Source organism: Myripristis murdjan, chromosome 8 (genome assembly GCF_902150065.1).
Source record: "Myripristis murdjan chromosome 8, fMyrMur1.1, whole genome shotgun sequence".
NCBI classification, from domain to species: Eukaryota; Metazoa; Chordata; class Actinopteri; order Holocentriformes; family Holocentridae; genus Myripristis; species Myripristis murdjan.
The window spans coordinates 24,244,239-24,256,340 of record NC_043987.1 but is presented as its reverse complement, the minus strand read 5'-3'; the positions used below and the strand labels follow the sequence as shown (position 1 = coordinate 24,256,340).

Genomic DNA, 12,102 nt, shown 5'->3' with positions numbered 1-12,102 from the left:
CCAGACTCTGGTCACACACCTTATGACCAAGCCAGCTGGTCTTGGCCTGTTATGGATGCAAAGCAAAAGCCTGTGACCTCGGCATCGACAAAAGTGCACTTTTATTCATTTCGAGGCCGTAGAGTAAGCGGGCATAAAAACATTTTGCGACGGAAAAGCCACGGTATCGCAAATATCACAGGACCCACAGAGCTACTACGAGGGGAAGTTTCTTATGAGAGGCACGTGTGTCTTGATAGAATTTTAAGAGTCTAATTCAAAAAGTACTTTGCACAAGGCCTCCGCTTTGTATTCACCACAGACCAACTCAAGGGGATGTCACATTACAATTGAAACACAAAGAAAGCATGGGATTCTCCCCTGGGTGTTGGCGTCTTCCCGTCTTCACAGATGGGAAACTGTTTAGTCAACACACGGGGGAATCCAAATGTCACACTGTTGCTATGTCGCTTCGCTGGCCTGGCACGGGGCGTGGCAGAGCAGCGAATGACAGGAGGACTGGGCTGCCGGCATGAAGGAGAGCGGGCACGACAACGCTATGGCAGGGCTCAAGCTACACAGCCCCAGCTCCCAGCTCGTAGATGTCTCTGCCACCTGCGACAGGGAAAACAAAGGAATCGACCTTATGGTTCTGTGTACACTGTAGCGTCTGAGTGATTACGATAGTGACACAGAGATAATCTGGATAATCTGAGCATGGATGCTGAGGGAATACAGAGCACCCAATCCACCCGCTCGATCCCCCACCGCTCCCCGACTCCCACTTCATGAGATGCTTTTCTAAATCACAGTGTATTGATGTGATTACTGTAATGTACCAAACAATATTATTATCAGCCTGATGTGGAACACGAAATGCTCCAAAACACTTTGCGCACACTCCATGTTGATCACATATTAGATTTTGTGACACACACTCCTCGTCCCAAAGTGGGGTTTTCCTCCCCGTCCACTGATTGTATTGATTTGCTAAAAGGCCTCTGTTTGCTGCTCTTTACGGTTCCCGGTAATCAGCTCAAAAAGGTGTGAGTGGCTGCCTGGCAGAACTAACAGAACTGGAGAAGCCTAGTGACCCAGTGTGCCAAGGGGGCAAGACCAGCGGTGTTCAACATGGGGTCCAGGAACCCCCTTAGGTCACCTTAAGGGGATTTGAGGTCCTCAGAAAAATTTTACTGCAAGTTAATTCAGAAATTATACCATAAAAAGTATGAATTTGTGATTTAATGTTCTTGTAACAGAACTGCCATGCTGACTGCAAAACTAATTCCCCCACTGGGACAGTTAAGTCTATTCTATTCTATTCTATTCTATTCTATTCTATTCTATTCTATTCTATTCTAAAGTTATGTTTTAATCTCACCTTACTGTTTGCTTCAAGTATAACAATCTAAATAATACTCAAACTAAAAAAAAAAAAAATACCAACCAATATATCTTTTCATATCAGAATGCCAAGGGCAAAATCATTTCAAATGGGTGATGATGATGAAGGGACTCTTCCCTCATAACTGAACGCCTATGAGGTTCACTCTCCAATACAGAAAAAGAGTAGAAGGGGCCACATCCAGCCCCCTGAGGCCAGGAGCTGGGAATACACATTCCATTTGAAGAATATGTTTATTTAATAGAGCAGTGGTACCTTGCATTGCAAATGAATCTTTATTTATTTTCCTGTTTTTCTCCAACTTTCAAGTAAATTGCAATCCATTTCTGTGGCTTATTCACAAATGTCTATTTTTGCGAGCGTAGTATCTGCTTGCTGGCTTCTGCCATTTGCATTCGCGAGAGGAATTTCATAGATATTTCTGTTTGCACGTGCGCAAACGTTGTCTCCATTCAACAGAAACGCTTACAATGCAAAGCAGTCCGCAGTCTTTTCCATAGCTAACATAAGGGCTACAGAAGTGGATGACAATACAAACCCTAGGCTATTCTATCTATTTATAATACACAACTCTCTACACATGCTGCCTCAAGCCTCGCTGTGTACAAAGGAAAGGCTGGAGATGGGTAACCATGAAATGGAAAATGTGTTTGATGAGCACCATGATGCGTGGTAATGATATACATCCTGTACCATGGTGATGTTACATACTCTATTTACACACTACACACACTTTCTTGTTCTCCCACCCCTCTATACATATATTTAACAGCACATGTGATTAGCTCACATGGCTACATGCCTGGAAGGGGGTAGCAGCGGTCAGTGAAGGCAGCGACAGAAGGGATGTAGAGGTCGAAGACGAAACCAGGCCAGCAGAGCGGGATCCCTTGGCTTCCTCTGGATGTCGCGGGGAGGGTTCAGCTCACGATACACATCACAGAAGAATGGTTTTAGAACAAACGAATGTGTTATCACAACTGAGAGGCATCTTTGTGAAATGGGGCACTTTGACCCCCTTAAAAACCTCTCTCTGACCTATATAGACACTATGCTATGTTTACCTGTACATCAGCACACTTTACCGCTCGTCTGCCCACGAGCACACCCACACACACAAATTTATGCACACATCTACATGCACTGAGACACACGCACTTGTATACGCACAAGCTTAACCCCACACACACACACACGTAAACAAACACACACGCAAAGAGCAGGGGCGGTATAACGTTATTTTCGGTGGGCTGTCGTCACACCTTTGCCTCGGCTTATTCATACACAATCTACACACTGATCCTCTGAATGAAAGTATACTTTTGTTCACCCAAACCAAACGAAAAGGGCTGGTGCTGCGGGGGGAGCAGAAAGACAACTGGAGCTACGCCGAGAGTGGGCCCTGTTAGACGGGAGCTGCCGGGAGCACAGATGAGCTACCAGGATCAATAAAGGCTGGCAGATCCACAAATACAAACACTGACTCTGCATTACATTGCGCCTATGCCTCAATAAAGCAGAGCGAGCAAGCAAAGGCAGTGACAAAGACAGGAGTTTATTAGCCTATGGCCTTGTATTAATTATGAAACTTCACAAAGTTTTCAAGGAAAATGGAGAACAATGTATTCAATAAAAGTCCCTTCCACTTCTTCGCATTAGAAGAGTAATAAAGGACTTATTGTGCGGAAAAAAGGGAGATTTTTACTTGATCGTTCTGCTCTACTGCCAGCTGTAATCAAAATGCAACAGAGTTTAAGCCAACATAAAGCGAGACTTAAATATAATATCAATAAGGGGGGAAAAACATTTTTTTTTCGTACTTCATCATCATAATCATGTTCTTAATCAGGGACTTCTTACAGTAATCTTTTACAGACGTTATTCCCGTCCCCAGATGTAAGGGAGCATCCATGACCTAAATCTGCTTGGACAAAACATTTGCATACATGCTGACATACCATTTGATTTACACACACACACGCACACGCACACACAGACACAAACACAAACACACACACAAAAATGGCTTGCATTAACCTTCATTAAACCCCATTAACCTTCCCACGTGCAAACATACATGACTTGTGTTTAACAGTAAATTATTAAATTTTGTCTCTGTCATCTGACTTTAATAGTTCTCTCAGTCCTTATCCATCATCCTCTCCCTCTCTCTCTCTCTCTCTCTCTCTCTCACACACACACACACTTACCTCCTTACCAACTATTTTATTTATGTAGCAGGCATCCACAGATTACCACAGCCGTGTCTCATTCACAGTAAATCTGCAAAAGGCTTGAACACAGTGGCTACTACTCATCCCGCTCTCGGTCAAAGCACATGTCTCTCTGCAGACCCTGCAGCAACAAAACTGTTTTCAGCAGCATGAGCGTCCATAGAGAATCAACAGAACAGCTCATTCAGAATACAGCCAACATTAAACCTGCATCTGCATCCGGCAAAATAAACCTGCAATATACAACTTTTTAACATAACAATAACCACATACTGCATATCAGTATGTGTCTCTCTATGATAAGGACAGAAAACAGTAAGAACTTAAAGTACAGTGAAATTTACAGTAACATTCAGCAGAAAAAGCCTGTTGAAAGACCAAGGATCACTTGGATTTTGGATTATTGAAATTGTAGATTGCCTGTGTATGCTGTATACTTCCTCAGCATCTGTGGTAGCTTTACAGATTTACAGTTGCCTCCCAACTCAGCTTCAGGTTAGATGAGGTAGCCAGATCATCGGGCTGACTGAAAAGTGTTAGAGCGTGAACTTGACGGACTGAGGGGGAGGGGAGCACAACTAGGAAACGGTGCGTTACTTCAAAGCCAAAGAAGTTGCACATCATCGTTTTAAAAACATCCCACAGAAAAAAAAAAAAACCCTCACCAAGTAAAAAATAACCCCATGAGGCACGCGGAGCATTCCAGCACAGGCTGTCATTGGAGGATGAACCTTTGACCTGGTGATGTCATCACTGACAAAGGTGACTGGCATTGGTCAGTGAAGGCTGAGTTTAAACGAATGAACTTTCAATGAACCACAGGAATGTGAGGCAGATAAACGGGGAGGGTCTTTACCACCCCTCGCCTTCTCTACTGGGGGAGGGGCAGGTGCACTTTTCAGATTGAGAAAATGAGCAACAGTTTCCAACGGGACTAATGCTCATCACCTATAAGCTCAAAATAGGGCTGGGCAATACGGACATAATCAAATATCACAATATCTCTGACTGACTCCCTCAACATCAACATTGTGGGGATGACTGTTGGTGCTTTCATCACATATTTACACATAACAGATTTTTGATAAACGAGCCATTAGTAATGTGGATATGATGACCAAGCAGGTAGAGGCAAATAATAGCACTGCTAAAACAATCTGCTAAGTGACACTTCACTTTGGCATCCACCTGGAACTACTCCAGCAAGCCTTCAAACTCCAAAGAGAAATGAGAATCATCTGGTATTGATAAGATGATGAGACAACAGAGGAAAGGAAGAGCACCAGGGCCAGGTTTCTTGCATAAATCTAGTGATATAACCCAGAAATATTACTACGTATTGAGTACCTGGTACAGAAACACTTTAATTAATTAGAAAAAAGAAATGTACTTAAGAACTATGTTGTTAAACACATAAACTATTTCAGTTCAGTCCTACTTGATGTTTCAAAGTTGTTAAATTCCATATCACTTTTAATTTAATTCCTTTTTTTTTTTTTGACATTTCTGCTTTATTCAGTAGCAACAGTGGAGAGATGTCAGAAATTGCTTTTATGCAGAGATTACTTTTGATGGGACGGTGAGACAAAAGTTTGAGGCTGTGTTCAAAACCGTAACATCAGAGTTCGTGCACCTTGACCGAGTTTCCAGGCCTACGTGGAAGTGCTCTGAGTCTGTGCCCTAGACTGTGCATGCTACTGCCCTTACCACACCCCCGTGCACTTGACATAACTCTTTATTATCACTGTTAGTGTAAATGCCACTCTCTGACAGCATCATACTGTTACATGGCAAAGCACTTAAAGCAGAACAGCACTGTGATCACTCAACCGGTTTAAAAAAAAAAAAAAAAAAAAAAAATACTATGGTTGAGAAGTAGGTCAAATTTAGGCTGCACAGGGTCATGACCCACAGCATGAACAGCCTGAGTATGAAAGGAAATATAAACTGTGAACATGCTCTGCAGACCCAGACGTGGTAATAACTTGACTTATCTCCACTATTAACACTCTCCTACACTCCGCCGCACTATTAACATCCAAGAGGGATGTCGGCATAACCCTGTGACTTCAGGCGTTATGGACTTAGCCACTTAGCAGCTTTAGCCCTGATGTCTGTGTTTCTCATTCTCATAACTTCTCAATACTTCACAGCTTCCCAATCAGAACTTCAAGTTCTCCTTTTGATTTAGCGCGCCTCATTTATTCCGTCTGACTCACCCAACTTGACCTTGCACGTCTCTGTCAACTTTCTCGGGACACAGGAGTATTTGTCACACTGATGTTCCCCGTCATTGCGGCTTTCGCTTTCAGACTCTTCATTACTGCCTGTTATGTTGGCAGTCCATTAATTACAGAGTATTCTCCTGTTGCATTCTTTTTGCAAAATAAATAAATAAATAAATAAATGCACCAACACAAATTCCTGCATATGTTTGTATTTTGCAAATAAGGTGTTTCTGCTTCATTTTCTGGAAGGAGACTTGACAACATTAATGGAACCCAAAATAAGTTGTGCAGTATGCCATTAAGTGAAGGACTTTCCAAAGCCATTGTGACTCATAGAGCAACAGGGCATTCTGCTTTATCTTGTTTTGACATCCTAATTTAACAAGACAAGACTCAGAATATACATGTACATTTACAGCAACAGCTGGAGGAGCTGGTGCATTGAGCTTTGGACTACCAGCTCAGGTGCGCTCTGCTGGCCGCTGAGCTGCTCCCCTGCAATCATTCTGGGTTAAGAGCCTCACTGAAAGAGCAGAGAGATAGCAGTTTTCAAATCCCCACAGCTCTGGGGATTTGAAAAGGCAACCTGCCGGTGAATCACAAGCTGGCTTTCTCTAACTTTCACGCTACCAAAACTACGCCGGGGTGTCCCTGTTACCAGTGAGGAGTAAGAACTCACTTTTAGACTGAGCCACTGGATGTGGGATATTGCAATATATTTCTCTGCAGGCTGGGGCCTCGATCTCAAAGTGAATATTTGAATAACGTAATGAAATCTTCAACATGAAGGCTGCTGAAGTATTTAGAGTCAGATGAACCAAGCCTGGTGCCGTGATGCCACCGCAGCAAGTTGCAACAGCATATTGATTCAGCAACAACAGAGGGGTATTGTGTAAAAAGAGGAAGAAATTATGAATCCCAACCATGAGTATCCATTTCTGTTTCTGTTTCTGGACTGTCCTTGCTACGTGCCAATGTGCGTTTTAAAATCATGGCAGAGAAATTGGAACGGTTTGCCAGAAAGTTTCAGAGATACTCAGGTGTCCACCGTTAGTCATCCTCGTCTTCCGATATGTGACTATACCTTCTTGCCCTCGAGCGCACTGGCTATTCTGGTTGTGTCACTGAGATAATACCCTAAGGCCTTATCATGCGTCTCAGGGTCTGGAACACATGGCTGTCATCCCCTCCCACTTACTCGGTGAGCTGAATGGACGGAGGAAGAGAGAGAGGAACTCAATGAAAGATAGCCTGAGTGAGAGAGAGGGATAGAATGAAAGGGAGCGACATCAAGAGAGAGAAAGGGGCAGAGAGGCGAAACTCGTGAAACTGCTGATAAGCCCCATCCATGGAGGAAGCTCACGCCAGTCCTCAAACTCCAGACTTGTGTGAAGCAAGCGGCCGTGATCATGGGGCAGGAGTGCAGGATATGGACGCCAACAATCAGCAACACTATTTGACAGATGGATCAGAGCACTCCAGTGCAGTGGCCTAGTCCAGACTAAAAGCTCACGGTCACATGACCAGCGGATTAGCGTTAGCCCAACTGAAAGGGGGAGGGGGTATGGGTGTGTGTGTCACCACATGCTTCCTGATCACTTCCCTTTGAATGTGTCTCTCTTTCTCTTTCACTCTTAAGCCTCAGCCTCATCAATCTTTGACAGTCTATGTTTCTTTATTCAGAGGGACATATCAGCGATGCGTCTCCACAGATCGGAGGGAGGCATTACTGTCTGGCCGGCGTCAAACCGTGGCATCCTGCTCTTGCATATGGAAAAGATTTTAATGCACGAGCAAGGAAGCCAGGAAGCCTCTCAAATAGCTGCATCTATGACTGAGTCCGCCACAATGCCTCCCAAATGTAACAGAGATCAGGTCCAAAAAACCTTTCACAAAACAACTGGATCGCAAGAAACCATTAGGAAAAATAGGCATAGGCTTAAAACTTAAAAATGATAAATGTGACACGTTTTTGTCTAGAGCTGCAACCATTAGTTGAACAATCGAAATTCTCTGATTCCAGCGTCTCAAATATGAATATCTGGTTTCTTTTATGACAGTACGCTAAATATCTTTGGGTTGCGGATGGCTGGTTGCAACAAAACAAGACATTTGAGGAATTCACCTTGGTCTGTGGCGAATTGTGATCAACATTTTTCACCGTTTTATGAACCAAATAAACGACAGATGAATCGAGAATGTTAGATGCGGCTCTATTTTCGTCGCAGGATTTGATCTGATTACTCCAAACATGACACTCACATGATGTCACACCTAACGCATCATTCTTTGAGAGCAAAAGCCCCTCTTGCCCTTGAAAGGTCAAAAAAACGTACACACAACTCATGATAGAGACAGAGAGAGAGAGACAGAGAGAGTGACAGTGTATCTTTGAGTGAGACATAGAAAGTTTACGAGCTGTTTTTCGCAAGGAATCAGTGCTCCATCGCGCTCGGCCCTGTTAGCGTAGTGGCTGCAGCTAATGTTACCAACACTGATGCTGATGACGATCACAGCAGATGACACCAGTAACTTATCCCTGACCACCTGCCACCAGAGAGAAGAGGTTATTACAGGTCATTCCATTACTGATGGCACTAACCTTGATGACAATGATGCTGATGACAGTGCGGACAATGCTAATGATTCTGATGGTTAACAGTGAGGTTTGGCACCTCAGCAAGACACGGGCAGGCACCGTCTGATGAGCCAGGTCTACATGATCTACAGCCACTGATCAACATATCATATCTATCATATCTATACATATCTAAAAAAAAAAAAAAAAAAAAAAAAGTAGATTAGATCAGGACTCCCAGCTGACACATGAAAACAGAAGTGAAAAGGGACATGTTCAAGATAGATACATAGATAGACTCATATCTAACAGCCATCTAAAAGAGCTATATATGAGATAGAGAGACACTTAGGTCTTTGGCATTTTCCACTTGAAGTCATTTAATATTTCCTAGTATTTGCACAGTATTTGGATGAGTTCAAGCACTTTTGTCTACAAAAGTCTACAAAGGAGCAATGCACTTGACTGATGATGACTAAGAGATTGTAGAGTTGGATAAATGGGTGCTTCACTGTATAGGGTTGTATGTTAGCGGTCTAATTAGACCTGAACCAGAAATACAGCTCAAAAACCACCAATATGTTGCAGCGTAAAAGATGGTTTGATGGTTTGATTTGCTCTGTGCTAAAAGGGGCAGCAGGTCGAGTGTCAGGGCCATTCCAAAATCAAGAAAAGAAAGCATGTTCAAATGTTGCCAGTGATGGCTATGATAAGGACGAGGGGTAGGTTGGCGAGGGGCCCAAACCACTCTTTACCCAGGGCCCCCAAATCACTAAAACTGCCACTCCACTGCCAAGCAACATCTGCTTCCCCTGAGCTCCTTCACCCCTGCATCCTCTCCTCCCTGTGCTGCATCAGATCATCCAGACGTTTCCAGTCTAAACACAGTCATAGAGTCGTATCCGACACTTTCGACTCACAGCTCAGTCAGATCAAAAAACCGCAAACATCAATCTAATCGGCCAGCTTCCAGGTAGTCATGACGCCGCTGCTGAGAAGATGAAGAAGTCAGCTGTCCTTACAAATAACAACGAAACTTAGTCAACTGTTTTCTTCGAGCCTTTCCAGTCTAACTGAACCCTGCACTTGCCTGGCAGTGGGGAAAGTCATCAAGCAGGAAGACGTGAGAGGCACAGACATGCAGAAGGACACGCCATGCTGTGAGCACATGGCACAGAAAGTTGAGAGAGAGAGAGAGAGAGAGAGAGGCACTGGGTTTCCCTGTCTCCCTGCTGCTTCTGACTCTTTCTGTGTGGGAGTGTTTCTGTCAGGACAGGTTGTGCCAGCCAATTCATGCCTGGCCAGCAAACTATGTCCCCCTACCAACACTGAGTGCCCCCCTGCTTTTCACAAAAACCTGGACAGCGCTGCCTTGAATTGCAGATTCGCTGATAACCTCTGCCCGGAGCTCCTTTGGTGACTAACAGAGCAGATATCTGGAAATGACCAATAAAGGCAACAAAAGAGAATTAACATTAAAGAGTCCTGTCAGCATGAAATCCGGCCAAGTTAAGGTCATGACACAGGAAAAAAAGGAGCAGAAAATCAGCACCCAAACAATAGAGCTTCAAATTAACCCTTCCTATTGCAGAGGACAGTAACAGGCAACAAAAACATTTGGTTCTCAATAATTGGGAGAATAGGAGGACAAAGGCGAGGAACACTGCTGGTTAGGGCTGGGCGATTTACTGACACTATATCGACACATGAAACTAGATATGGTCTGGGATTTAGGATATTGTAATGATGATGATACAGCATACGTGCTTTATTCCTGATTTAAAAGGCTGCATTACAAATTAAGTGCTGCATTACTTGCCTCTATTCGTCATCAAACCCACATTAGTAATCGTTGTTTAGCAAAAACATCTTGTGCCCAATAGTCATCCTTATGATATCATCACAATATCTGTACCGAAGTATTAGGTCAAAGATGCCTTGGCATTTGATTTCGGCCACATCTTTTGTCCACATTAGCATTCAAAGGATGTGTACCAGTAGGTTAGGGTGTTATCAATGCAGGTAGGTCCTATACACACGCACACACACAAACACACACACATGCACGCCATGTTCTTGGAACTGACACATCAAAGCATCACTGGCATTTCCCTCCTGTTTGTAAGCAAGCAGCAACGCCAAAAGGTCTTGACTCAGGAGCTGTGCATCTAGCCTCGACCTTTATCAAGCCTCATAACTTCATCCCAATCAAATCAACCGACTAATCTATCGAATTATGCAAATACGTTCAGAGACAATTAATCCAATCCGACTGTGTTTTTACAGTGGACTGCACTGTGATCTATGTGACCAAAAATAACTTGTATTTATGATCAAGCATGGATCACTACGCACGGCAGAGGAGGCACAATTTCAGCTGAGATCATTTTACTGGGGACACAGTGGCAGTGGGCATAAGAGCAGAGCTGGCATAGAGTCAGTGTACTGTGCAGGCCTGGGCACCTTGGTGGCACAACAGCAGGGTTTTTTTTTCTTCAGGAGCAAAGATTCAGGATACGCTTCATGAAAAATAACTATGCATTTCGCACAGAGACTCAACATGTGTCTCTAGTAGCCAGCAATGAGTTTAAAATAACCTTATGATGCCTTATGTTGATTCTCAATCTCCTAAGATGTTTTTATAAAATCCCCATAGAGGCTTATAGTGTGTCTGTGGTACCTAGGAGTCAATTTATGGTGACCTTTTTGTGCTTTATGGCAGAGTTAGGGTTGTTTTTATCACTCTTACCTATGCTTCAAGATGAATCTTACAGTGGCAACAGGTGAACGCTACGCCTACACAATGCAGCGGCATATGCACTGTACATTCAAATGAGTGTGAACGATAAAGTGAAGGCTTTTTCTTGAGAGCAGGTAATGACAGCTCTATCCAGCCATCAGACCTTCACTTGTCAGACTTGTGAAACATTCTCATTACACCATTGTTAGGCTCCCGAGCGCTGTCACAGCGACAGGCAAAAAAAAAAAAAAAAAAAAAGTGTCAGTGCTGTCACGGGGTAACGTTACGGTCCTGATGTACCTCACCTAAGATGTTAAGACTTCACAGGCTGTATTACAAGACAGAAAAACTAAAGTAATCCTGTAATAATAATAATAATAATAATAATAATAATAATAATAATGGTGATGATGATGAAAAATCAATCTATATCCACATATGCATACACACATACACCTGAGTAAGTCTTTGGTGGAGTAATATTATGGTACTGTAGACAAAAATAGAAAAATACGGTGTCTGCCATAAATAATGTCACCATATCCTCACTATCACAGCCATAACTCTCTATATAAATATTATAGGAGTATTATAGCGGCACCATGGGCGATTCAAAAATAACAATAGGCAACCAAAAAGTATCATGCGGTCATAACATGTCAACAGCACCACAGACATAAAGCTATAAATTCAATAGGAGAATTATTATAGGAATATTATCGTTTTAGGACACATGGTAGTGCCCTGCCTGTTGATTCAGCTGGGTTACTTAAAAAAAAAAAAAGAAAGAAAAAAGAAATGAATAAACAGAGAAAGTGAGGGGAGATAAAACTTACAGCAACAGCAAATTCTTGTGCCAGTGCCTCCAGTGACATTACATGCATGCAAACCGGGCTGGTGTCGCTTGAGGGCTGGAGGAGCGCTGGCGCTCCGGAGCC

General features: G+C 43.2%; 1 protein-coding gene across 1 annotated transcript in view; it reads right to left on the bottom strand.

Moving 5' to 3' along the window:
• Positions 1 to 12,102, bottom strand: part of stat5a (signal transducer and activator of transcription 5a) — a 59,440-nt gene that overhangs the window by 47,079 nt on the left and 259 nt on the right. The window lies entirely within an intron of this gene.